Source organism: Eucalyptus grandis, chromosome 11 (genome assembly GCF_016545825.1).
Source record: "Eucalyptus grandis isolate ANBG69807.140 chromosome 11, ASM1654582v1, whole genome shotgun sequence".
Lineage (NCBI taxonomy): Eukaryota > Viridiplantae > Streptophyta > Magnoliopsida > Myrtales > Myrtaceae > Eucalyptus > Eucalyptus grandis.
The window spans coordinates 27,795,582-27,823,045 of NC_052622.1; the positions used below are offsets into that span (position 1 = coordinate 27,795,582).

Genomic DNA, 27,464 nt, shown 5'->3' on the forward strand with positions numbered 1-27,464 from the left:
TCTCAAGATAATTAGACCATTTGGGTCGACTTGACCTTGCAACTCCAAAGATAGGAAGGGAAAGTAAGAAGATCGCAAACAAGATACCGCTTACAGCTCTGGCTCAAATCTTTCATTCAAGAACAATGAACAAAACTGAAGTCTACAAGTCGAGCAAGCTATTTGGCAGTTTCTCTAAGTAAGAGTACCTTAGTAATAACATCGGACATCCCATCAGCATAAGGAATTCCGTGTCCATATTTGGGTAGTTCATGATATTGAATCCATGGGAGTTGCTGGGAGATGAAGCGCTGCATTGTGACAGGCACCAACGTATCATCATTCCCTTGCCACACATGGATAGTACCTTCATTGTTAGGGAATGGGCTTTCTAGATCCACGGGATTAATTTCCCAGGTACCAAATGCAATTATCAAGCCAAGGTGGAGGAACTCAAACTCCCCCTGTTGACCTACTTCAAACTGTACTTGTTTTCTTACCTCAGCCTAAAAGGAAACCAAATAAAGATATAATTAGACTAGGCAATGAGGGGACCGATTGAAATTAAGGAGAGAAGGAGAGACATGTTGCACAGATAGAAGTGATAACTGAAGATGATAAACTATGTCCACTGAATTCCTGGTAAAATGCAGAAATACGTTGCTTGCAAAACAATTTTACATTTCCAGCAAATTCATCTGACCACAAATCTGGCATACAACATGTTACTTTCAAGCTCCATCGAGCCAGGTAGTTTCTAGTAAACTGGGACAACTTTTTATTCGTGATAAAGACAAAGGAGCGTGGCCGATTCCAAGGACAAAGATCATTCTTCAGCCTGAGACAATGCGCATGACTCCCTAAACTAAACCGCTTCTTAACAGACTTTTAGCTAAGACCTTACTCCTTCAACCAAGCCAAGAACAGAACAAAAAAAAAAATTCAGAATATCAACAACAATGAACAAAGAAATTTGAAAGGTGTCCGTCCCTAAATTCAAAAAGCTAAAACAATAACGTGAATTAGAGAAATTGTCAACAATACCAGCTTTATAAAGTGAACTTTTAGTTTTATAATCCAAATTACAGGTACAAAGGTAGAAATGGATAGGCAGCTAATGAATCTCCATCTGTTGAAGTCAGTCCTGCTTCAAGTGTCCTAAGATCCAGAAGAAGTAGATTGGTTTGTTCACCATTCAGGGGCGGAAGATTCAACATTAACTGATTGAGCCACAGCAACAACGGCTATGGGAGCAAATCTCCTTTAGGTTGAGCTGGTACCACACCACGAAAGCTCGAAGGTACATCCCTTTCCCGCAGCTACCTTAATCAGTAGACAAAGGAAATTGAATCTGCTGCAATAGTCGAAAATGCTGCTAAAATAGAGGTAGTCTTGGTCCTTGAGTGAGGCCCTTGAGGAAGGATATCAACACAAACAAAAGAAAAGGGAACATGAAGAGATAAAATGATTTCCTCTTCTTAAGATAGGGCGCATTTTAAGACACCCACTCTAAGAGCAGAGGAGATTCTTTCTAAGGGAAACCGACCAAGATTTCCAATCATGTAGATGCTCATTGTTGACACTCCTGCTTCCACTTGTGTTACTGGTCATTGTTTGCCCTTTTTTCCAATTAATTGCGAAGAAAAATGACAATATTTTATCTAGTAATAGGAAATCAATAGTAAAAATAAGTAGGCTATACATAAGGAATTTTCACTTTTATATTGGGCAAGGATTTTTTTTGCTTGAGGGAGAGTAAACATCAGTACAACGAGTTACGACACTGAAAGGAGGGAACAATTCTGGGTGTTCCACCAATAGGTAAGCCAGGAAGTGTAGTGAGCAACATGAAGTGCCCATTGATCCCTCTGGAGCATTCGGTTATATGCTTCAGTAGACATATTTGAGGGAAAACCAGGCCACCAGTAGTTGATAGCTGAAGCTAGCAGCGCTTCTTCTGCTAGCCTGCAGCATCAAAGATTTCCCTTGTATTGGTAAAACAAAAGATAAACAAGAATGCACTAACATGCAGACCGAAAATCTCGGTTCTGTTTACACAAATATATGCTTGCATATTTTCATACATTGACCAACACAAGGAAATTCGTGAGGAACTCTTTACGGTTGCTGCAGATTACACTCGATCTCCATATTCCAAGACAAGAAGATTGGGCTAGTGAATATTCTCACCCAGGGTATTTTGAATACTTCTCACTACTTGATTATGTATTCCTCTCCATTACTATTTCGATGTGCATCCACCCACATAAACTCATCGCAACAATTGTACCTGTGAGGAATGTACTTGATGCAGCTCCGCAAAATCTGGCCACCTATGGAATAGCCAACAATGTAGAATTTTGAGCCAAATCCCAGCTGATCAGCAAGTTCTTCTATGTCCAAAGCGATGCTTTTTGTAGTTCGTTGTGGATCAGGATCACTCTGTCCATAGCCAGATCAATCGAAAGACACAACGTAGACCCCTAGATCATCGATGATTTACTGGTTAAGAACACTGATCGCCCATGAATTAATGAATAGTAGAATTGAAGATATTGCATTTGAGAATGTAGACAAATTCCGCATCAAACAAAGTTTTGAGCACCTGAGAAAAAGTATTTGTGACAACAGCATCATGCCTACAAGAGTAATAACCTTGCACATAAACAATTTTAAACTTCGTAACATCTTCTGGAGCACCATGCTCCTTATATGCCAAGTGCCTGCCATCTCTAAGCTTTATTCTTGGTGCCGTAACAGGAGGCCCACCAGGAGAGCGAGGTATCTTGGGTTGAGGAGGTTGGATAGCTTGATAAGCCCAGGCAACAATTCTAATGAATGAAACCAGAAGTAGTTTTTGGAAGATCTCTAAAATGGTGTGTGCATATAACCACTACACAGTATTAGCAACTACAGAGAGCAAATGGAACACTAGTTAAACAATCTGTGAAGACACATGAATTCCATGAAGCAAATATACACTACCATGTCTAATATCAATACCATCAAATTTTTGTCAGGCATCACAAAGTAACCTTTAAAAAGAGAAAATTACATGAAAAGTAAGAATATAAGGCCCTGTTTGGTAACCATCCAAACAGAGCCAAATTCTGATTCTTTGTTCCCGGAATCAGTTTCGGCCTAAAATCGCGTTTGGCAAAATTTTTGTTCCCGGGAACAGATTGGGAATAGAATCAAGAACAAAAAAAAAAGTTGATTCTTGTTCCGGGAACGAATTTGAGAATCAAAATCAATAAATTTTCTTCTTCCCTTCGGCCATCTCGTGACCGCCGTCCACCACCGCCCGCCACCGTCCGCCGTCCGCCACCGCCATCCACCGCCCTCCGCCGCTGGCCGCCGCCGACCACCGCCGTCCGCCGCCGCCGTCTGCCGCCGGTCCGGCAAGCTCACCGGAGGCTTGCCCGGCCACCGGCGAGGCTCGGCCTCCCAGATCCGGGGCGAGGCCAAGCCTCGCCGGTGGCCGGGCGGGCCTCGCCGGGGCTGGGCGAGGCCTCGGCGGGGCCGAGCGAGGCCCGCCTCGCCGGGACTGGGCAGGGGCTGGGCGAGCTCTCGCCCGGCCACCAGCGAGGCTCGCCCGGCCCGCCGGTGGCCGGCAGCCTCGCCCAACCCCGACGAGGTCGGCCCGGCCCCGGCGGGGCTCGACCTCGCCGGATCTAGCGAGGTCGAGCCTCGCGGGCTAGGCAAGCCTCGCCCGGCTGCGGGCGAGGCTCGGCCAACGAGGGCCGGCGACGCGGTGAGGTCGCCGCCGAAGAAGAAGAAGATGATGAGAAAAAGAAAAGAAAAAGGAAAAAAAAAAAAAAAAAAAGAAAAAAAGGAAAATGAAAAGAAAAAAATTAAAAATTAAAAAAAGAAAAGAAAACAAAGGAAAAAAGTAAACAAATTATTTAAAAATTAAAAGAAATTGATTTGGAACATAATTAATAAACATGGTACCAAACGCAATTCTATTCCGTAATCGAAATTTTGGACGGTGGGTGCGCATGAGAACATTTCTTGGTCTGGGAACAATTTCTTTTCGTAAATAGTTCTTTTCTATTTCTATTCTGGGAACAATTTCTATGTAAAAAACCCGTTTGATAACTACACATCTAGAAATAGAAAAAGAATAGAAATGCGTTTGGTAAAAAACAGTTTCTTTGTTATATTTATTTGTTTTTTTTTTTTTTTGAGAGATCGCCGGACGCCGCCGACGCCGCCGCCGCCGCACGCCCCGCGGCCGACCGCCGCCGGCCGATCGCCGCCGCCGATTGCCGCCGCACGGGCCCATCGCCCCGCCGCCGACCGCCGCGTCGGCCGGGCGGGGACGGCGGCGGCGGCGGCGTCCGGCGACGCGGCGGCGGCGGCGGCGGCGGTCGGTCAGCCTCCGGCGGCGACGGCAAAGAACGGTCGGCTAGCGGCGGCGAAGGTCGGTCAGCCTCCGCGACCGGCGGCGGCGGCGGTCGTCCGGCGGCGGCGGCGATCGGGCGGCGGCGATCGGCGGCGCGTCGGCGGCGGCGGCGGCGGCGACCGGCGGCGGCGTCCGACGGCAACCGGCGGAGGCGACCGGCGGCGGCGGCACGGTCGGCCTCGGTGACCGGCGGCGGGGTGGGGCAACGGTCGGCTGACGGCGACGGTCGATCGGCCTCCGGCGGCGACGGTCGGTCGGCCTCCGGCGGCGGCGGCGGCTGCAATCGGCCGGCGGTGGTCGGTCGGCCTCCGGCGGCGAGCAGCGGCGGTCAACAGCGGTCAATGGCAGTCAACAAGAGAAGAATAAAAGAAAAAAATTAACTTATTTCTTAAACTTGTTCCCGGAACAAGAAGCAACTTTTTTACTTCTCATTTCTATTCCAAAACCATTCCGGGCTAACATTTTGTTCGGGAACAAAAATTAACTTGCCGTTATCATGCGGGTTTCTATTCTTTTTTGGTTCTGGGGAAGAGAAGAATATAAATTCTTGGGCTGGGGAAGTTTGTCATGCAGACCCTTACCAAACGGCTTAAAATGCTTAGAATCAGTTCCCGGGAACAGAATAAAAAAGAATCAGTTTTGATCAGAATCAGCTCCCGGGAACAGAATCGTTACCAAACGCACCCTAAATATCCTTTAGCTAACACTAAGTGGAGTTTTCACTTTCCAAATGTAATTGTTGTTTGGTGAAGAACTTGTGAATTTTCATCCTTCATATACATGGACCCAATCTTGGAAGTGTCACTATAACTTCGAATCAGGAAGATAAATCAGTCAAGTCATATTCTCACACAATACGATACATATTGGCAGAGTGAAACCCAAGAAAGTTGAGAAATACTCTAGGTGTTCCACAGCAGACATTGATGGTCTCAAATAGTCAAAAGCTCAAATCAACCATTATTTACTCAAAATCAACAAGAAGTATCTATGTTAGCACATACTCAAGGTGTTCTTCCCAGCAAAATTTACATGTACAAAGTCCCAAGTTTTTCTACATGCCAGTAGGAACTGATCGCCGAAACACTAAATCTGGGAATGCTGTAGAGTGGGATCGAAATGAGCTAAAATTTTATCGACAAAGAAAGCAGGGAGACGCGACACCTGAAGGGAGACGAAAGGAGCCGGGCTTCGATTTCCGAGTGTGAGCTCTCGCCGCAGCTGCCGAGATCTTCCTGCCCGTCGCTCCCGCCATAACTTTTCTTTTGATTGCTAGAGAGAGAGAGAGAGAGAGAGAGAGAGAGAGTTTCAGAAGCTCTGCGACTGTCTCGAGCTTTTCTGAAATCAAATGAGTCAAAAGGATTCCATTTCTGACAGAAAACATGGCTTAAACACATCCCAGACAGACTCCGTCGAGTCAAACCGGAATTAAACCGGTAAATAAGGTCGGATTTTGGAATAAATAAAGAAATAACGTGGACGAAGTAGATGTTGATTAGGATAATGTCAGAAAAAAAATTGAGAATTCTTTACTGATCATGTTTTGCTCATCGATATAACTAATTTTCCGAATCTTTGATTTTCTATGAAATAAACAAATATTGTGTTTGACCTTACCAAAAAAACAAATATTGAGTACGAAAAGAAAAAGGTGCAACCTTTTATAAGCGAGGCATTTAACCCCATCTTCCAAATGTCTCAGTAAAATATGTGATATTTTGCTTTTAAAATACTTTTCAAATGTTTTCCTCCAAGACACAAATTTTTATCATTGGGCAATTTTTGGACACTCATGAAGGGAGAAAAAAATTGGATAATGCATTCTTATCTTTTTACATTCAATAAAAGCATACATCCGTTTTTATTAAGGACACGTGAGGGCATTCCAAATCATTCGTATGATGATCTTGAAGGTACGTCTGCTACTAAGTTAATGAGGTTCACCATCAAGTTTGACAAATACTAAATACGCCAAATTTAATGATGAGACAATATCTTAGAAAGATGTCAAACATGATACAAGAGCTAAAGTCAGCAAGTCATACCCATGTTCAAGCTATTATAAGCTAAGTAGCACTAACACTGACACGTGACACACGACACAACATGACACGATACGCCGATGTGTCATTTCTCAAAAAACAGAAAATTCCGACACGTTGGGACACGTTGTATATTAAATATATATTCTTATATATACATAATAGATTATCATTTTTATGATTATTTCAATCAAATTAATTTGAATCAAATTCATAAAAAAAAAACTAGAATGAATTCACACTAAAAACATTAATACACCATTTATTAATAACATTCATTTTTTCAATTTGACAAATTCAACTCTATTTCAATAATTCATAAAACTTGGAGAAAAATCAAGCGATCCATATTTTAGACTTGCGTGTTAGATATGTTGGAAGAGGGGGAAAACTTATGAGATAAATTGTGTATTACAAGAAGTGGGAGTCAGAAGAGAAGGGAAGACTAGGTTTTTCTTCTTTCTCCATTTATTATTTTTATTATTGTGTTTTATTTCTTCGCACGCACGCGCAGCTGCAAGCGCGCGCGCACACACACACACACACACACACACACACATATATATATATATATATATATATATATATTTCGACCTCTCATTTATTGAATTTTTCAAATTAATCTCGATATCGGAATCATGTGTCGGAAACTCGTATGTTAGAATTCCAACTCGAGTGTCAGAGAGTATCAAGAAAATTGACCAGGTGTCAGATTTTTCAATACGTGTTGACCGAGTGTTGGACACGTGTTGAAGTGTTCGACACAACACAAAGGCTTTTGGAGAGTGTCGGTGCTTTATAGGTTATAAGGTCTTTTCTTAATAGTTGGAAGTATCTGAAAATCAACATGACACACAACAAGAATGTTGTCATTTTTTATGATATAGCGCAATAGTTAGAGTTAAAGGTGAGGCCTAGAGGCTATTAGATCCTCTGCTCATGCTTATATTGTTGAATCGAGTTTGTGCAAAATTTCGAGTTCCAAGCGCAAGAACCATAAATTCAATAACAAAAGGAATGAGACTGATTAGGCACTTAAAAGAAGTTAAGGCCCATCGACACAAAAAGCACGGTAGAAAGAAGGACAATGCCCAAATGAAGTGCTACAATTATATTGAGCTGGGTTACTTCGCTCGTGAATGCACCAAACCAAAAGAAGTATCACATTACTCTATTACTTTAAGTAATGTTTTTATTTCTAACACTGTAATATTTGCTTAATCCCATCCTATGTGGTTGTAGACTCGAGAGCAACAGATCACATAATTAGAGATCGAGAAGCATTTGTGGAGTATCATCGGATATAACTTGGAAAAAAGATGGATATATGTTGGAAATAACTCAAGAATTGAATGAATGGTATCGACACATGTAAATTAATTTTACGCAATGGTTAAAATATATTCCTACATGTCCTCTACACTCTAGATATTCGGCAAAACTTAGTCTCCAAAATTGTTTCTTTAAACTTAGGTTATGTATTGAATTTCCATAGTGATTATGTTGACATTTTATTTGGAATGGTTTATTATGGCTATGGTTATGTATTGAATAGTTTTATTATATTAAACATTGACTATAATTTGTAAATGTTAATATTAATTGTTGTTTTTCTTTGATTGTATTTTCTAGTAATGAGAAGATTAGATCACATTGGGTTACAAAGAATGAAACAATTAGCAAGAGAATGCATTCTCGGTGCACTTGCCAATGTTGATCTACCCATATGTAAACATTGTTTAGCAGGAAAAGTAATTAGAAAATCATTTGGTAAATAAATCAGAGCTGAACTTCTATTATAACTCATACATTCTGACATTTGTGGTCAATTGAATATGAGAGCGAGGCTGGAGTCTTGTATATGATCACTTTCATAAACGACTTCATGCATTTTGGTTATGTTTTTTTATTTCCCATAAGTCTAAAATATTATATTGTTTTAAACAATATATAGCTTTAATAGAGAATCATTTGAATAAAATAATAAAGGTATTGAGAATCGATCGCGAACATAAGATAATACTAGTATTCCGCAACAAAATAGGATTGTTGAGAAAAAGATAAAACCCTATTAGAAGTGATTAGGTGTATGATGTCGTAAGCAAATTTACCTACTTCATATTGGGGAGATACATTATTGACTACTATTTATATACTTAACCATGTGCTCTTTAAGTCAGTTACTTCAATCCCTTATGAATTGTGGATTGGTAAGAAACCGGAATTACATAACCCACAACCTCGGGGATGTGCAATTTATGTTCACGATTCTTTCCATAAATATGACAAATTAAGTCATAGAGGAAAGAAATATATATTTCTATAAGATATTATGAACACCCCAAATGTACATGTTCATAAATTAACAAGTTGATGGAAGTGTAATTAAAATGGAATCACGGGATGTTACATTCTTAGATAACAATTTCCTAATAGATGTGAGATTAATAAAAATTTACAATTATATGATATAAAAAGATTTTGATAACACACTCATTTATGTTGTTGAGAGAAATGAATATTTACCTCAACAGACAATACCTAATGGCCGCATCTCTCGGTAAATTGAATTCAGATGAAGTTTAGTTACATAAAAGTAATCATAGAAGCATTCCCCGTTGTCATTTTGATATTGAAGGAGAAGCATTTATGATTGCTCCACAAGATGACGTCAAGCCTAAGACTATCCAAGAGGCTCTCTCATCCTCTGACAAGAAAAATTGAGAAAAGTTTTGAAAGATGAAATGAAGTCAATAAGGGCAAATCACGTACAGAACTTGATTAATCTGCCATACAATCGCAAAACTATTGGAAATAAGTGGGTTTTCAAGATTAAGCGAAGAATAGAAAGATCTATTGAGAAGTATAAGGAAGCCCCCGGTATGGGGGGAGATCAAACAAAATGAGGTATGTTAGTCACATAGAGGGGTCTCCCGAGGGCCTAGTCCACGACTGTAGCCTTAAGCGTCTAAGTACTGTCATTCTTGTATTGGGCGAACTAAAGCGTTAAATAGCGCCCTTTAGTGGTGTGTAGGGAGTAGTTGTCTTATTGCTGGTAGGTGCGACTATGTGAGTTAACAACAATACACTGCGATATGTGTGAGTCCTTAACGGCCTTTAGTGATTCGAAGGAGCAATTGGAGTTACTTCAGACTTGTAGAGTAGCAGTAAAGGTGACTTATCTGTCAACTTTTCCACTATCACCCCAAAAAAACCAAACTCTGCTTTACGTAAAGTTGCCAAAGTACGATTAACCTCTGGATTTGAAATCATTGCTTATATATCTGGTATTGGCCATAATTCACAAGAAAATTTTGTAGTCTTAGTAAGAGGGGGAAGGGTTAAGGATTTACCCGGTGTGAGATATCACATTGTTCGAGGAACCCTAGATGTTGTCGGAGTAAAGGATTGTCAACAAGGGCGTTTTAGTGCATTGTAGATTCTTATCCAAGACTTGTATCATTTGATGATACCATGTGAATCGCTAGAAACATATGAAGTGCATGGCTAACCCAATAACGAAAGTTTCGTAAGGGGACTGGAGCAGGCTACCAAGAGACAAAAGTTCTTATGGCTCGTCTTATGGTGAAAGGCTATACTCAACAAGAGGGTATAGACCATGAAGAAATATTTTCACTCGTTGTAAGGTTTTCCTCCGTACACATTATCTTAGCTATTGTCAAACATTTGGACCTAAAATTACATCAATTTGATATAAAATAGCATTTCTCAATGGAAAATTAGATGAGGAAATCTATATGAAACAACCAATAGGTGTTATAACTAAAAGCCAAGAGCATAAAGTTTACAAGTTTCATCATTCAATATATGGCCTTAAGTAATCATTTAGATAACGATATTTACGGTTTCATCGAGCTATAACGTTTTTTGAATTCACAATGATCGAAGAAGACCACTATGTGTATATCAAATGGTTCAATAATAAATTTGTAATTTTATCACTTTATATGGATGATATTTTGTTGGCTGAGAATAACAAGGTTTTGGTTATCACCATAAAAGAATGATTGTCCTTTAATTTTGAAATGAAAGACATGAGAAAAGTTATTTATATATTGAGAGTTAAGATTGAAAGACATCAATCAAGGAAACTCCTTACTCTGTCACAAGAGTCTTATATAATGAAGATTCTTGAGCGTTTCAATATGTAACATTATAATCCCATTAATACCCTTGTCTTGCAAGCCAAATGCCTAAGTACTAAGAGGTGTTCTAAGACTTTGAAAGAAAAGAAAGAAATGGAAACTATTCTTTATGCTAGTGCAATCGGAAGTTTGATGTATGCTATGTTGTTTATAGTACCCTACATATGTCATGCCGTGGGGTTGGTGAGTCGATACTAGTCAAATCCTTATCAAGTTTACTGGAAAGCAATAAAGAGGATCTTGAGACACTTAAAATGCACTATGGACTATTGATTTTGTTACCAATAGAATTATTTACGCTTATTAGGCTACTCATATGCCAATTTGGGAGAAAACCTAGATGAGTGTAAATTGACTTCTAGGCATGCATTTTATCTCAATGAAGGTGCTTTTTTTTTTTTTTGGAATAACAAGGAATAAATATGCTCAGCCTTATCTCCAATGAAGGCAAAATTTATTGTATGCTCTACTGCAATGCAAGAAGTAATATGGCTAAAATGTTTCTTAGAAAATTTAGTCATTGTCACTGAGGTTCCAAGACTAATGACAGTTTATTATGATGGTCATACAGTCATTACCTATGTGAAAGATTCCAAGTATTATGGTAGGACGAAACACATTGATATAAAAAACATCTTCATCAGAGATGTAATAGCGGAGAAAGAAATGATCCTACAATACATTTTAACCAATAGAATGGTTGCCGATCCGTTTTCGAAGGCGATTCCTAGATATGTGTTCTTAACCCACGGGATGTTTCTATTGTTATGTAAAATATAATGCGTGATATTATTAAGGATTATTGGTTTATACATATGTGAACATATGTATTGTACTTGTTTATTTTTTACTGAATTGATGTTTCATCAACAAGTATAAATTCATTATGAGACTAGTACAAATACACATTTATTGTTGAAAGGTAGGTCAGCAGGCTACAATTGAGTCACTCACATGAGCAATTATCTCAAGTCTTATATTAGCAAGTAGAAATGAGACGATATGTACTATAGATGTTGGAAGAGCAAGTTTAGTACATAATATTTTTTTTTATGTCGCCTTGAATTAGAATCAAGATGAGGTCTGTGATTTATATATAATAAGACTGAACATAATAATCCCACAATTATGTATGCTTGAAGGATGTCGGATGCGAGTATTTAATTGGATAAGGTAGAAAGCGAGCTGATATAGCTCTCAAGCTAAGCATGAGTATGTGAGAAGCACGTGACTATATTTAAGCTAAGATCCATATAGTGGATGTGTTTAATAGATAACATATGCTCTTGTGAAAGAGAAATTCACTATACCATGTAATTCATATTACATGTACATTGCATGAACGACAAGGAAAGATAAGTGAAATTATCCATATTTATTCATTATGTGAGTCCATGAGGTAATTTATAATTTACTTTATATTATTTTTTCATTATGATCTTGAAGTGTAAGATCAATGTTGCTACTTTAATATGTTATCGGCGATCATGAATACATATGATTTCATGGGACATGTCTAGGAATGTGGTTGTTTTGAAATGGAGAAAAATATGAGTGCGAAGGAAGATTATTATTATTTTATATTTATCACATGTATTTACAGGTTGGCTAATTATATCACTTTCTATGGTTTTGGATATAATTGTAAATACATTGTATTTCTTTATAATAGTCAAGTATAGGTTTTAAAGGATAGGTATACTTGGACTGATGTAGTAAATTATGTCTAGAGCACTATGAGACATCAACCATTTATTCTTTTCAGAGTTATAGCTATTAACACTAACAAAACAATCTAGAGAGGGTAAATAATTTGTTTTCAAACTTTGATGATATTTCACGAAAATTAGCTAATTGCTAAGTATAAAGATCACTCCAACCCGATGTTTAAGTAAACACTCACTACTTGTATACTAATGTATATAAGAAGATGAAAAACAGTAGGACACAAAGAGTTATAGTGGTTTAGCTTTTACCCTTAAGCTTATGTCCACTCTTCAAACTAATAGCCTCAAGATGGGCTAAATTCCACTAACAATCTACTTTGAAAAATACAACTGGTTAGCATTGGTCTTTCATTAATAGATCACACTATCTAGACTTAGTAGCTACTCTTACACTTGTACACTTGATCCGTAGCACAACTGTTAAACAGGACAACAATCAAAATAGTAAGATATAAAGTTTTTAGTTGAGACTAATAATACGTAAGCTACTTGATATTTTATGTGGTGCACTCTCTTTTGGTTCCTCGATGCCTTCTCTTTTATATTCTTTCTCAATCTATTCATTGAGGATGATTTAGAAAAGTATGTGATTGTTGGAGAGTTTTTCATTGAGCTACTATCTAGAAAAATAATGTTCATAAAGCTTCTTTCCTAGGATTTTTGCAAACTAACCAAATATAGCAATTACCGTTGTCTTCTCATTGCAATCTCTGACCGACTTATTGGACATTCTAGCTACTCTTTTGCATGATTTATTCTCATTCTACTGCTATGCAAATCTAGATCTTTCAATGGTTCTTTAGCTGACCCAATGAACATCATTTGATGTACTTGGTTGTTACATCACAATCAACCGGATCTTTACTACTCTAACATAAACATCATCGGCACCTAATATTTTTGGTTGACTGATGCCATTCATTATAACAGGACATTTGCCAACTTCTTTCCAATGGATCACACTATGGATGTTGTGTAGTCCTTTGGTCCAAACATTTGCAAACAACATAGTATGTAATATACTAAGGATGGTTTGGGTATCATCAAAATCACTTAAAATATTTGCTCCAACAATCTCCCATTTTTTGATGATGACAAAACTATCCCGCATATATGAAAAAATAGTAAGAATTATTTGAAATAATTTGCATAATTTAAAAGTAGAATCTCCTTTGAATGTTTTGTTGTAACGCTTTGAAGATATAAACTTAAGTGATCTTTAGTAAGATAAGATATGCTTGCACAAAAGACCTTCTGCCCAAAGTTGTTATCATCTAGATTGAGATTCATGAGAAAACAGTTAGTTGCTCCTCCTAACTTAATGATGCACTCATATGCTCCCCCTGTCTTGGTGAGTAATTTAATTTCAACGTTAGTAGGTTCCAGCAAAACATTATGAGAAAAATGCTTAGCAAATTATCAGTACTAGATGTTATGAGCATATGCAAAAAATTTAAAGGAATATTCAACATCATCAGTAGCAAATGTTTAGGCTTAATTTTTCACATCAAATAACTCTCTCCCCTTTTGTCATCAATCAAAGTAAATGAGAAACAGCTACATGAATTAAAATATTTGCTTCATTGATGGTAAGAGATAGGGCGATACAAAAAAAGTCAAACCTATACAACAAACTAGAAGAGATAAAATAGCAAGAGCAAAACATAAGCACGTGAAGATTTGAAAATGTTTAAGTGTGAGGGTGTTTGCATTATTGAGAGGAAGTGGGTTGTTCAAGTTCGGTGATCTTCGGTTCAGGGCGTACAAGGTTGTAGCAATCTAGGTTGAATGGTACACTCAATTTTCACCATGTATCAAGTTAAGGACAGGAGGGTGTTCTTGATTTCTTTGACATTTTCTTACAGTTAGTTAAGACTAGCAAGATAGGTCCACAGCTAGTGATAGTGATTTTTCTGGTCAAGGTGGACGAGGGACCTTGGTTGGTGTCGGAGCCTTAGTATATTTGCACTTTTCTGGTTCAAAGAGCTTAGCAAGCCTTTTTTTTTTTTAGCTTTATCACTATTCTATCACGATTGTCGTGATCAATGGGGATGATTTATCCTCTATGTTAGTCAGTCCTTTTAGTGTCATCCTGAGCATCATCTTGTCTAAGGTTTTCTTCCTAATGTCTACATTTGGCATGACAACTAGTGAAACTTCAAAGTAGTCGATTTTGAGATACTTAAAAATATGTGTCACCAAAGCATCATAGGATAGCTTCTCTGTCTTTCTCATAGCCCTGTGGTACATGTGGATAAAGATCATGTAGGGGAAGGAAAATTCTTCAAACTTGTTTAGGATGACCCAGATTACTCTTACTTCATATTGAGAGACATCATTCATAGATGATGTTTTCAAATGAAGGCAGAGTGAGGATTTTCTTAATAAAGTTCATTTTAAGAGGGAGAAGATTCAATAGGACAATTTCCCTAAAATTACGAGCAAAGTTAGGTGTTTCAAAAATAAAGTTGTAGGCCTCATCAAGCTATACTAGGATGCATTTGAAACCATTGTACTTGGTTTGGATGATTTCAGCTAGTTCATTCAGAGTCACAATATGGTTTTGTCCACAAAAAGTGAAGACAAAAGAGTCTCGGTTCGGAAGATGCAAATTTGAGTAAAACATTGCTACAAGACCAAAGTGAACCTCCTTTTTCATGAAGCTGAAGTATTTGAATCGAAGTGCTTCAAAAAGCTCAAAGAGAAAAAGCCCATGATTTCCTAAAAACTCAAAATCAATATAATGATGAGGAATAATGCCACAATCATAAAAGTGATTTTTTGCAAGTTCATGTTCCAGTGAAAGAAAGAAATCGGATTTGAAATGTGGGTCTTTTTCAAAGCCAAGAGTAGGTTCAAAATTTTAAAATACCTTTCATCATCTTCACAATGTTTGTCTCTCAGGGCTTCTCCTATTTCTTTTGTGGCTTCACTTCCTTCCGATTATGAGGTAACTAGTTCAGGAATGAGTTCTATCTCTTCAATAATTTGTTTGTCTTTGTCCTTGGGAGTAGACCTCCCTCCTTGGTTGAGGATTTCTTAAGTGAGGGTTGAGAAGGTTGAGTAGTTGAATGTGATGGTTTAGCAGGTGGTTTTTATTGAGTAGTTAGTGCTTGTTCAAGTTATAGGGTTTGTGGTCCTATGACTTCGAACTTGAGGAGTTTATTTAGCTCCAATCCATGAGTTTCCATTAGAGTGGCTAGGCCTTTCAAAAGATCTCCTAGAATTGTTTGGACAGGAGCTCATGAAGATGGAGCGGCTGTAACCAATGGCGCCATAGGTGGTGCAGTGCCTATGTCCTATTATGTAGGCAATCGAGATTCTAGAGTTTTTCCTATAGGGGCTTCTTTCTTTGTAGTTGCTAGCAGTGGTGTGCTAGCAGTGGTTGACCAACTAACTTAAGCCACACTCTGACTTTGGTGGCTTCCATTGATTCTTCTTATTGGGTGACCTCTTCTTTAGAGGCTTTAGATGTACAATCAGTGTACGCCAGGATTTCTTTATGACTTTTGAAGAAGGCAAGCTTTGGATTCCATGGGTTTTGAGTGTAGAGGTATTTGTGTGCAGAGAGAGTGGGATTTTGAGAAAGTGAATTAGGAGAGATACAAGAGGGTAGGTATGAGCAATGTGAGTGAGAAAGTGAATACTGGCTCTCTATAATAGGAGCTATGTATTACATGAAGAGAGAGAGAAAATTAACCGCTGTTCCTTCAACGGTAGTTTTCTTATCCGTAGTTATTTTGTATTCAAATTCTATTGATTAAACAAGCAGTAAAATTGTGTTTACAAATTATATTACAACAAATAATGTCAACTCTGGATAGGGTGTAAATAGTTAGAATGGTAACATACACAATAATTGTAATAGTAACTTTTTTTTAATTAATATAGTAGGTACATACCTTTTAGTCGTACCCAACATTTTTCAACAAAATTGACACATTACCTAAATGTTGTCATCCCAAAGTATTGCATATTCCTAGTTCACCACATATATAATCGAAGGCTAGCTTGTCCAACAATTTGGTGAAAATATCCACTAGCTACTGTTTTGATTCTATAAACTGTATATAGAAATCACTATTGTTAACATGATCTTTAACAAAGTGATGTCTTACCTCGATGTGTTTTGCTCTTGCATGTAAGATTGGAATCCCAGTTAAGTTAATAGCACTGGTGTTACACATAATAGGAAAACATTCCTCATCTTTTTTAAAATCACTTAATTGTTGCTTCATCCAAATAAGTTGAGCGCAACAACTGCTAAGAGCAATATATTCAGCTTTAGTGGTTGAGAGAGCAACTGAATTTTGTTTCTTCGAAAACTAAGAAATCAACATGTTCCCTAACAGTTGACAAGTACTTGATATACTTTTTCTATTAACTTTACAACCTACAAAGTCAACATCCGCGTATCCAAGCAGTATAAAATATATATTTTTGGGATATCGAATCCCTAATTTTTGAGTGGATTCAATGTATTGAATAATTCGTTTGATAATTGATAAATGCGATTCTTTTGGATCTGATTGAAATCGAACACATAAACAAGTACTAAATAAAATATCAAGTCTAGATGCTATTAGATACAGAAGTGAACTTATCATACTTCTATATAACTTAGGATCAATAGACTTACCTTTCTCATCTCTATCAAATTTGATAGAGAACGACATGGGTGTCTCGATTTTCTTGCATCATTCAAGACCAAATTTCTTAACCATTTCTCTTGTGTACTTCTCTTGATGTATGAAAGTACCCTGAGGAGAATCCATGATTTGAAGTCCAAGAAAAAAAGTTTAGTTCACCAATCAAGTTAACCTCGAATTCACTATTTATCATTTTTGCAAAATCTTTGCACAACACGTTATCAATAGCTCTAACAATTATATCATCAATGTATATTTGAACAATAAGTAAATCTTTACATTTTCTCTTGATAAAGAGAGTGGTGTCTATCTTGCCCTTTTCGAATTCATGGTTTGTCAAGAAATTACCTAATCTTTTATACCATGTTCTTGGTGCTTGCTTTAGTCCATTAAACTTTCTTTCTTGAGACAATGGACACCACCAGGTCGTCCTATTTCTTCAAAACCTGGTGGTTGCTCAACAAATACCATTTCTTTGATATAATCGTTTAAAAATGCACTTTTGACATCCATTTGATATAATATGAAATCATGAAAGTAGGCATTAGCTAGTAATAAACGTATAACTTCTAATTTAGCAATGGAGGCATAAGTTTCATCAAAACCAATAACTTCATGTAGATAACCTTTAGCAACTAGTCTTACCTTGTTACTTACAACATTACCTGTTTTATCAAGTTTGTTTCCAAATATCCACTTGGTTCCTATTACAATTTGATCCTTGGGCCTTGCAACTAGTTCCTAAACATCATTGACTTTGAATTGATGTAATTCCTCTTACATGGCTTCAGTCTAACTTTCATCCTTGAGAGCATCTTCAACTTCCTTGAGCTCAAATTGAGATATAAGAGTTAAGGAATTGATCATATCTTTGAGATATGATCTCATTTTAATTCCTTCATCCACTTTTCTTATAATTTTTTCTTTAGGATGCTTAGTCTTAAATCTCTAATCTTTGGAAGATTGACCTTGATTTGAAAGATCAACTGATGGTTGCGGTGGCTGATGTTTATGAGCAACTGGTGCAGATATATATGGCGTCTTCGCAATCATCAATTTGTACTCGCTTTTGATCATTCATGAATTTTGCGCATATGGATTCATCAACTACCTTTAAATCTTTGTTAAAGATTTGATAGGCTTTACTTGTAGTTGAGTAGCCAAAAAAGATACATTCATTAGCTCGTGCATCAAACTTCTCGATGTTGTCATTTGTATTCTTTAAAATGAAACATTTGTATCATTATGGAGTAATGCAAAGTAAGTTTTCTTCCTTTGTACATCTCGCATGGAGTCTTTTTACCATAGGTCTCAGTAATACTCTATTAAAAATATAACATGCGGTGGCAAGGCTTCAACCCAAGAAATAAGTAGGTGCATGACTTTTGATCAACATTGTCCTACCCATTTCTTGCAATGATCAATTTCTTCTTTCTACTACCTCATATGTTGAGGAGTGTAGATAGTGAAGAAGTTGTGTTCCACTCCATTTTCATCACAATACTCAACAAAGATTTGGTTGTTGAATTCTCCTCCATGGTCAATTCTGATGGTGGTGATGTTGTATCTCTTTTCGTTTTGAACTTGTTGAGCAAATTTTTCAAAAGAATAAAATGTCTCATTCTTATGTGATAAGAACATTATCCAAGTGAATCTTGAGTAATCATCCACTATAACCAGACAATATTTCCTTCCCCTCTGGACTAGTTATTTATGTTGGTCCAAACAGATCCATATGCAGTAGCTGCAAAGATCTATTAATAGTAATAGCTTTGGTAAATTTAAAAGAGTTTCTCACTTGTTTTCCTAATGTGCATGCATTAAATGTAGTACACTTGTTGTATTGGTAAATCACGAAATGTATCTTTAGATGATATTTTTTGGATTTACTTTGCATTAGTATATCCAAATTTCTTGTGCCATAGATCACATTCTTTCTTGATAGACATTAAACAATATGATTCCTCAAAGTTGATATCAAGTGAGTAGATGTTGTCATATCTATTTCTAGTGAATGTTTGTAATTTGTCCTTGTTGGTGCCTATACACTTACTTTCTTGAACTTTATTTTGTATCATTTGTTACAAAATTGACTTATACTAAGGAGATTATACTTTAGACCGTGTACAAGTGAAATATCTTCAACAACTAAATTTCTCAACCTGATGTTTCCTTTCCTGATGATTCTTCCTCTATCTTTTCCTCCACATGTGATTGTGCCTCCATCTATAATTGTAAGCATTACAAACTTGCTATTATCTCCAATCATATGTCCGAAGCACCCACTGTTCATATACCACTTGTTTTTCTTCAAGATGACTTGAAATCAAAGTAAGTCTCATCTTTTCTTTAGTATTCACATAAGCTTGGGTCCTTTGTGATTAGGTTTTGATTCGGGATCAAGAGACTAACTAATTTTCATGAATTTCTTCTGCTATTTTGGAAGGTCCATTTTGAAATGGTCGTATCCTTCATAGTTTGAACACTCATGAAATTTCTTGTTAGTATCTTTAGTAAAGTATTTGGAAAAATGAGATTTGTAAAAGTGTGCAAGAGGTTTGTGCTTTAATTTGTCTTTTTTTTTTTTTTTTTTTGGAAAATGATTTGTCTCATCTTAATTTCCTTCACATCCAAGACCATACTTGTTGTAGTGAGGAATTTGAATAGAGAGAATGTGCTATAAAGTTTTTGAACCGAAAGAAATTTGATGCTAATTTTTGAAATTTCATCCTTGACATTCTCATTCTCAACCTGTAGGAGTTTTACTTGATTTATTTGAGAATCAAGTTCTTTCTTCAGGTTATCAATAAAAGTTTTGTTTGTGAGGTTTTTAGTGGTAAGATTGTGAAACTCCTTTTTTAGAGCAGAAATTCTTTTTGAAGCTTTTGGTGTTCTTCAAACAATTCCTTCAAAAAAATCTTATAATTCATCATATGATAGTTCATAATCTTTTATCTCATCTTCTTCTAGTTCAAAGTGTGACATCCCGAATTTTACTGACCCTATAAGTGTAATCGGATTGTTAAAGGATTAGATTATTTTAAAGCAAGCCAGAAGACAAGCCTAATGGGCAGTGAGGAAAGTGTGGGCTTAAGTAGTTAGCGGGCCACATGAGTTATCGAGTATGGGCTCGGTCAACCAAAGGATAGGTTATGGACTTGGGCTTGGCTTGGAGCAGGCCAAGAGTTGGGTTCATAAGAATGGTAAATTAAGTCTAGTGGGCCGTGAATTGTCGTAGGATGAGCCCGGTGGGCCAGAGATGGGTAATTAGGCCCGAGTGCTTTAATTTTCAATTAAGTTTATAAATTACCGGTATGAGGGATTTAGTTAGAGATTTTATTAAAAAACTTATAAGCGATTGTAATTCTATTATTGACCCCTAACTTTAGTAATTTCTCACGATAAATTCTTGTTCGTAGATTAGTGCCGAGATGTTAACACGTCATTTCGATTTGTGCGAACTCATAGATTCATATAATTATGAGGGAATTGAAATTTTGTGGATTCGGAACGAAATTAAGTAAAAGACATTAGGAACTAATAGACTAACTAACAACATGGATTAAGTAAATTGTTTTCGAACACCAGACATCGACCATGAGGAACGAGGTGTGCGTGAAAGCCACGACACCCCCTCTCTTCCCTCAGTTTTCTTCCCCCAAACTGAAGCTGCAGAGGAAACATAATAATTAGTCTTGCTAATGATTACTTCTCCTTGGGATTGAAAATAAAATTGCACACACTCAAGCCAAACTTCCTCATAATTCACGCCACCCCCCTCTTTACCCCAAAAGAGACCGAAAACTCTCTCTCTTTTCTCCTTTCCTGCGCGGCTCGAGCAGAAGCGAAGCCCAGCAGCTTCAACGACTTTGCTTCTTCTTGCGTGAGTTTAAGAACAGATTCTTGGAGAGCGGCAAGCCCACAGCGAAGCCAAGTAACCGGTAAGGAAATGATGAGTTCCTAAACTAGAATTTATCCGTTGTTTTGTTGAGGGAACTTGCGGAGCATGCTGAATGGTGGAGGATTAGGTTGGATCATTATGTTTTGAGTTGAAATGGGCTAGATGAGTACTCAAACAAAGCTGTGAGTCCCTACATGTCATGATAAGGCTTTAGATGGTTAAAGAATCGAGTGCGAGGGAGCCGAGTTTGGTCAAGTTGGTGGAAAGGTAACTGCTGAGTGAAGATAGGTGCTGCATGTTGCTGTGGATGAGTCGAGATGCGAGTACTTGTCTTGATTCGAGCTGTGGATTGTTGTGTGTAGGCAAAGAGCTATTGATGTCACTTTTAGGTGCTGTTGAAGATGTGTTAGGGTACTAAAAGAGAAGTTATAGATGAGCTAAATAGCTTAGTTGAGCTGTATATGGGAATAGTAGTTCGAAACACTCTATTTTGGAAAGATAGAGATGGAACACCCTTTAGTTATGCGTCGCATGGGATTTTAAAGATGTAGTTAAGGAAAAGAACTGGTTTACTTAAGAGTATACTAACTATTTTAGGTTTCGATCTCTAGTTATAGTGAGATTCTTGCAAAGACGTGTTGGTGAGATCATTTTTCCCTAGAACAGTAAGCTGATCTGCAGAAGACAGCAAAACCTTAGGTAGTTCTACGAATTTTCTGTAATTTTCTAGATATAATTGGACCTTAAACCCTTCATAAAAGTTGTAGGAAACATCTTTAGGAACAAAATATCAAAATTTGAGAACAAACGATCAAGTTTTGGGTAGTGAAATTATCCTTCTTCTGTAGGTACTCAATCTGGAAAGTTGCTGCAAAATTTTAAGAAAGAAGACAGCAAATTATTGCTCTTTATACATTGAGATATATGCTTATGTCTCTTCTATAACATACTAAAATTTCGTAACATTCTGATAAGATTTGATGCACTTTCTACTTCTGTGTTTGAAACTGCCCATATTAGCTTATATCCTGTTTTGATCCAAGATTGTGCAATAGATGATGTGCCTCTTGTACCTGACTTTCATGAGATATGAGGAGTCTAATGGTCTTGTGACAGTGGTTAGTTTGTGCATGAGCATGTCTTTTTCATAATTTGAAGTGTGGTCATTGTGTGGTTACAAATTGTGGCATGTGTGTGCGATGAGTGCGACACGAATGAAGTGTTGTGTGAGCATGAGTCCTGCTTAAAGTAATTGTGTATTCTTGAGGTCTTGAGCATGCTGTGATGTGATATTATTCAAAGGTGTAATGTGTGGAATGTGTGCTTCAAATGAGTAAGAGATTTCCATTGGTACTGAGATGCCGGTGATGCCCCAAGGAGTGGGATGCCCATTCTGTGTGATCTTGGATGCCTCGGTTGAGTTAGACGTTGGGATGCCTTGAAGTGAGATGCCTTTGTGTGTGATCAGGGATGCCTCGGAGTGAGATGCCCCATGCCGAGTGATCTTGGGATGCTTCAATTGTGTGATACTGAGATGCCTCGGAGTGAGATGCCCATGATAGCAATATTGTGGAAGTCCAGATGTGGGATTCCGGAAGTGACTCGATCAAGCCGGCTTGCGTTCTGATGGGTAAACTAATTGAGGGTGGACTTTAATATACACACTATAATGTAATTCCACTTGGCGTGTGAGTTCACCTGCTGTTGTTGCGTTTCATCTTGGTTCAAATTAAGAGCATGAGGTATACATGTGCATTTAGCATGTTTGGTATGGAATGATCATCCATGTGGCATTTTAGTATTCATTTAGTTATACCTATGACAGTCCTATATTAGCATGTTAAGCTATTTGGTTATGTTCTCTTGTTTTCTTTGGCAATTGCGGATTGTCTACTTTAGGGTCTTATTATTTCTTTACTTGGCATTGATCATTCCTTTTTTTCCAGATTGTTAGTATGGACGTACCACCAATTGCTCGTTATGGGGTGATAGTGTACATCGATGTATCTTTCCATGACGTGTATGATCTCGATATCGAGCTGACCTATATGAGATATGAGGCTACACTTTAGATGGACGATGGCAGGGTAGACTAGATTCTGATGAGGTTCGTTGCGTGGTTTGTAAACCATGAGGGGGAGTTGTTTGGCCCTCTTCAGTTCGGTGCTTGAGGACCTAGAGCCGGGGTGGGAGGTGCTTAGGTGCCCAGATCGTGATGAAGCTGGAGGAGACGTCTTTTGTTTTTTTGATGGACGTGGGCTAGTGTGGGGTAGTGAAGTTAGGAACCCCTCACCCTTTTCCCTGGCTGTTACTTACACCTTTGTTTTGAACATGTAGGTACGTTGTACATAGGTGAAGAACTTGTAAGTAATCTAGGTCGATGTTTGTAAGCCCGTATGGTTTTAAAAGGAAAGTAAATGAAGCCTCTCATGATCCTTTTACATGTGCTTAGTTGAATTCTCTAATACCAAGTAACGGGACGATTATAGGATAACTTTGTGATATAAAGCTTGAGATTCTAAAAATATCCATGTTATACATCCTAACCAATTAAAGACGGATGCTATAGTCTGATAATTGAAATCAACAGAAGATGATAATCCTTATAATTTCCGCTTGCGCTTAGTATGTGACACTATTGGGACATCACACAAAGTCAGCCATGAGACAAAGATTTGCTTCTTCTTCATCACTGAACTCACATTCGGTGTTACTCAATGTTTCAAATTTCAATGCCTTTTTCTTTTTCTTGATTTTTCGTTTCTTCTTCTTGATGGATGGACATTCTAGTTTTATGTATCTAGAATTTCTGCAATTCAAAGCACACAATGTCCTTACCTTTGGATTCTTCTTTGTTCTTGTAAGGCTTTTTCTCATCATGATGTTTAGATGATCTTTTTCCTTTGTAATTTTCTATTTTCCTCATGAAGCTTTTAAACTTCTTTGTTAGTGGCACCATGATACAATGATTTTCTTATCTTTGGAGTTACTATCTTCATTTTGAAGCTCAACTTCATAAGACATGAATGTCCTTATAAGCTGATCCATCGTGATTGGTTGGATCCTCATGGTTTCCTACAGTCAGGTTTTAGTGGTACTCCATTCCTTGGGAAGAGCTCATAGTAATTTGTTTACTTTCTTAGTGTTTGTGTATACTTTCCCTAAAGGGTAAATCCATTCACTATTTCGATAAATCATGTGAACATTTGAGTTATTGTTTCATCAGACTTCATCTTAAACAACTTGTAGTTCCCGAGTAGGATGTTTAGCTTTGTTTCTTTGATTATTTTTGTTCCTTTAAACATCAGCATGATGCGCTCCTAGATTTCCTTCGCTGTATCACAATAGGAGATTCTATTAAACTCAAAAGATGACAATGCACAATACAGGAGATGTTTTGTTTTAGCATTAAGATCAGCTCCTTTTCAAGATTCTTCTATAACGTTGATAACTGTTGTTTCCAGGCCTTCTTGTCGAACAAAAGCTAATATTTCTGGATCGTTTGTAACTACATCCCATATATCTAGGTCTGCAATTTCAATGTATGACTTCATTCTTTACTTCTAGAGAGGATGAATAGGTTGCTTTCAAACCTTGATGATTTTTCGCGAAAAATAGCTAATTGCTAAGTAAAAATCACCTCAGCCTAATTTTTAAGTAAACGCCCACTAGTTGTATGCCAATGTATATAAGAAGATGAAAAACAATTTGACATAGAGAATTATAATAATTCAACTTTATCCTTAAGCCTACATCCACTTTTCAGATTAACAGCCTCAAGACGAGCTGGATTTCACTAACAATCTACTTGAAAAGTTACAACCGGCTAGCACTAGTCCTTCACGTGATAGATCACACTATTTGGACTCAATTGCTACTCTTACACTTGTACACTTAATCCATAACACAATTATTAAACAGCACAACAATCAAAACAATAAGACAGAATGCTTTTAACTGAAAATAACAGTATGTAAGCTACTTGATCTTTTATGTGGTGCACTCTCTTTTGGTTCTTCAATGCCTTCTCTTTTATGCCCTTCCTCAATCTATCCATTGAGCATGGTTTAGAGAAGTAGGTGACCGTTGGAGAGTTTTATGTTGAGCTACTATCCAAAAAGGTATTGCCCATATAGCTTCTTTCCTGAAACTTCTACAAACTCACCAAAAATAACAATTGCTGCTGTCTTCCCACTACAGTCTAGACTGACCTGTCAATTACTCTAGATACTCTATTACATACTTTATTCTGATTCTACTGCTATGCGAGTCCAAATCTTTCAACGGGTTTTAGTTGACTCAATGAACATCATTTGATGTACTTGGTTGTTACATCACCATCAACTTGATCTTTACTATTTCAACATATATATATCATCAGTACCTAATCTTTTTGGTTGACTAGTGCTGTTTGTTATAACATAAGATTTACAAATTTTTTCCTAATGGATCACACTATAAATGTTGCGTAGTCTTTTAGTCTGAAAATCTGCAAACAACATAGTAAGCAATATACTAGGGATAATTTGGGTATCATCAAAATCATTTGAAGATAATTTCTCCAACAATAACCATTATGTTATCCTTAATAGCTGCATAATTAAAGCTCCCAAGTATAGATGTATTCACTAGTCGCACGGCTTTCTAATCAATATGAATTGTTTCTAAGTAGATGAATGCCGAATGTCTTACATTCTTGATAGAGTATTATCAAGGCCATCATGTCAAAGTGGGAGATATTATATTACGTTGGTTTGACCATGACGGGGTGTGTTTAAGAGGCATCGGTTCGTCTTGATGTGATGCGATTGAAAAGGCACCCTTTGAAGGGATCTGAGTAGTTATATTTTAAAGAAAGAATAAAAATGATAACTTCAGAAAATAACCAACTGATGACAATAAAACATTTAAGAAAAGAACGCCCTTCCTTTCTCTCTCTCACTCCATCAAAGACGAACAAATAAAAGGTTTATGTTAACTATTTTGAGAAGACAATCGGCACTAACGCCATGGAACATGAATACTTCTCTCGTGATCATATTTGCACCAATGTAAAGTTGTATCGTCCATCGTTCGTTGGTGATTCAACATTCATCCCTAGGTAAATTGTTCATTGTGCATGGAAGAGATTAGTTGTTTCTTCCCGACACTTTTAAGGACAAAAAGAAAAGGTACCGATAACGTGCATTAATTGAAATGAGCATAATCAAATCCCGTCTCAAATTTTCGGGCTCGCAAAAGTAAGGTGACCTCTTGCGTCTTACCCAACTTTTAACTGACTTAGAATATTTTAGTCGCAGCTCTAGGTTTATAGTTGAGCGATAAGAAATGAGTAACCAAATGGTGTTTGGTAAGACATGAATGAACCCTTCTGGAGCACAAACGCCTTCTCATGAAAGGGTTATTTACGCTTGTCTAACAATTGTTAAACCCTAGGGGGCCCGCTTGGTCTAGTCACGGTAGTGCTTTTAACAAGAATTATGCCTCTGTCGGAGGAGGAGTTGCCACAAGAGATGATGCCCAACCTTGTCGTATTGGGGGTTTCTCAACAAGAATAATAGACAAAAAGAAAAGAACTCCATTGCTAAGTCCAGCCTTGAGGTTGAGATCTGTGTACTCAGACTAGGACTACAATTACCCATCCAACTTAACCGCTCATTGCTAGATATCATAATAGATGCTAAAGTAGACACTTAAATACTCAGTAATGTTTTTCACAGCTCTACAGAAATAATGCCTATTATATGTACTGGAGGATGCTCCTCAAACCAGTTGGATTCATATCATCATATGTAATGGGGGCACATGCACATCTACAGATGTACTAGCAGAAAATAGGAAGGTCAAGTCATTGGTTCGCAACATGTCGGGTGTTTTGTAATGCATCTTTGGTCTTGAATTTGCATTATTTGTGGTTATGCGATTGTAATCTCTGTTTATTTATGCTGATCATCTGTTCATCATTGTACTATATGAATTATTAGATTAACAGTAGTTGAGGCGTTATGTGTGGAGTTCACAGCTTGCTGTGGCCTAATTCCCTTAAAAAGCACTATGTCTAGGTTGGGTCACAATTTTAACCCAAATTTTTCTTTTTCTTTTGTCTCATAAAAAGCACCAAATTTAGGTCCAATCCCACATCTGCCTAAATTTTTTTTGGCCTTAAAAAAAAAACATTACTTTTAATTGCTATCTAGATATGGCCTCCATCAAGTTTCCGTCTAATAATGCCGTCATAAACCCATCATGTTATTTCATGTGTGCATCTTCCTCTCCCACCCTCCATGAGCCACTACAGTGGAGAAAATGAGAGGAAAAAAAGGGAAGAAAAAACAAAGAAGAAAAGAAAGATAACATGAAATGACATGTCAAGGGAGAGAGAGATGTACACATGAAATGATATGTTAGTTCCTTAACGGTATCATTGGACAGAAATTTGAATAACGCCAAATTTGGATACCGGCTGACAAATTGTGCTCCTTTAGAAGACCAAAGAAATCTTCCGGGAATTGGGAATTGACCTAAAATTTGTACCATTTCATGAAGCAAAAACTTTCGGACCAAAATTAGGTCCCAATCTAAAGATAATGCT

The 27,464-nt window shown here is 37.4% G+C and overlaps 1 pseudogene; it reads right to left on the bottom strand.

Annotated features, from left to right (window-relative positions):
* Nucleotides 1-158: 158 nt before the first annotated feature.
* Nucleotides 159-5,647, bottom strand: LOC104427603 (annotated as a pseudogene).
* Between the last annotated feature and the right edge of the window lie 21,817 nt (nt 5,648-27,464).